The following is a 2,118-nucleotide window of genomic DNA, read 5'->3' on the forward strand; positions in this document are numbered from 1 at the left end:
TAAAACCCCGAGGCATTACTGTTCCAGGTGAATTAATTTTCTTCCCAAGTGAGGGCAAAAGGTATCAGCTAGCTCCACCAACTGAAGTTGGAGGACTTTCCTGGTGGCTCAGACGGTAAAGCGTCTGCCTACAATGCAGGAGACCCGGGTTCAATCCCTGGGTCTCGAAGATCTCCTGGAGAAGGAAATGGCAACCCACTCCAGAATTCTTGCCTGGGAAATCCCATGGACAGAGGAGCCTGGTAGGCTACAGTCCATGGGGTCGCAAAGAGTCGGACATGACTGAGCGACTTCACGTTCACATTCACCAACTGTATAGAAGAACTGAAGCACAGCACGAATCAATTACAGTAAAGAATTGGCTTCCAGGGGGAATGGAAGTTAGGAATGGACTTAAGGACGAAGGTTAGGAACAACAAGGTGTCAAGGGATAACAATGACAATGTTGTTTATTGCTCAGAGGTTTGGACACACCACCACCCTTGGCTCTTAGGTTTTATCACTGATAAAACAGGAGTGCTACAGGAGCTAGTCCAGGAGATAACAAGGCCTTCTTGAACTTTGTAAGTCTCTAAATGAGGCTTCCCTGGTGGCTCAGAGGTTAAAGCATCTGCCTCCAATGCAGGAGACCTGGGTTCGATCCCTAGGTCAGGAAGACCCCCTGGAGAAGGAAATGGTAACCCACTCCAGAATTCTTGCCTGGAAAATCCCATGGACGGAGGAGCCCAGTAGGCTATAGTCCATGGGGTCGCAGAGTCCGACACGACTGAGCAACTTCACTTCACTTCATAGTGCTATATATATACATTCTGGGAAGAGGTTGTGAAGGATATATTTGAATCTTGATGGGAGACGCAGATTTTTCCAAAATCTGTTGGACATTTTGTCCAAATCCAATATGGACAAATTGTCAAGTGTTTGACTGACAAAGAATCAGCTCCGCCATCAGAGACAGAGCAAATAAAAGGTGTCAAAAGGTCATTTAATTTACCTGATTGACCACTTTGATGACTGCTGCCAAATTCTGGAATTATTTCCTCTCTTTTTTTCAAGAAAATTCCAGCATGATACTTCTTTAAGAAGTCTCAGCCTATTGCTGTTCACCTGGAACTATCACAACATTGTTAACTGGCTATACTCCAATGCAAAATAAAAAGTAAAAAAAAAAAAAAGTCTTGGCCTAATAAATAGATAGGGGCAGAGAAACTACAGAGAAAAGGGTGTGGATTTTTCATGGTGCTTTATGGACAGGGAGGCCTGGCGTGCTGTGATTCATGGGGTCGCAAAGAGTCGGACACGACTGAGCAACTGAACTGAAGCAGAAAGCACTAGGTTCATTAACAGGAACCTGTAGTGGTTCATTAGAGATCCCTTCTTTTTAAACTGTTTTGCTTTATTGTAGTAGGTTGAGCACTGAGAGTGTGGTTCTCGTGACCGTTAGGACTGAAACAGACACATTCCTAATCTGAAGAAGTATTTCTGCAAGTTGATTAAGAGGATATGTCAGGAAGTGCCTCTGTAGTTCCTTCAATGTTGTCATTGAGAACTGGAGGGGACGTTGGAAAGACTGGTTAAAGGGCTGCAGGAGCCTGAAGCCTTAAATTTGTAACAATCTCTTTCCAACATCGTGCGTGTATGCTGTCACTTCAGTCATGTCTGACACTTTGCGACCCAGTGGACAACTGTCCATGGGCTTATCCCAGCAAGAATACTGGAGTGGGTTGCCATCTCCTCCTCCAGGGGATCTTCCCGACCCAGGGATCAAACCTGCGTCCTCCTGAGGCTCCTGCATTGGCAGGCAGACTCTTTACCACTAGCACCAGCTGGGAAGCTGTCTTCCTTTTAGGTGACTCATTTACAGTGTGGTAAAGTTTGTTTTCCAGATTAGCTAAAGGTGGATAGGTATAGTTTCCCATTCTGTCCTGGTTCATTTGACTAGAAAAGAAAGACTTTGATTCAATCCATTAACAAACATAGAATCAACATCTGAAGGAAGACCAGAATTTTCTTTAAAAATAATCTGAAGTAAATTATAATAGTCATGAAGATGTTCTTCAGATATTTGTGTTCAAGCCTGACTTTTATTCCAATCAAAAGGCTTTGGAAAAGCCCTAGGAA

The 2,118-nt window shown here is 44.0% G+C and overlaps 1 non-coding gene across 1 annotated transcript; it reads left to right on the forward strand.

Moving 5' to 3' along the window:
• Window positions 1–583: 583 nt before the first annotated feature.
• TRNAW-CCA (transfer RNA tryptophan (anticodon CCA)) lies at window positions 584–656 on the forward strand. The gene has a single exon. It is a non-coding gene; the product is annotated as a tRNA-Trp (tRNA).
• Window positions 657–2,118: the final 1,462 nt, after the last annotated feature.

This window comes from Ovis canadensis, chromosome 5 (assembly GCF_042477335.2).
Source record: "Ovis canadensis isolate MfBH-ARS-UI-01 breed Bighorn chromosome 5, ARS-UI_OviCan_v2, whole genome shotgun sequence".
Classification (NCBI taxonomy): Eukaryota; Metazoa; Chordata; class Mammalia; order Artiodactyla; family Bovidae; genus Ovis; species Ovis canadensis.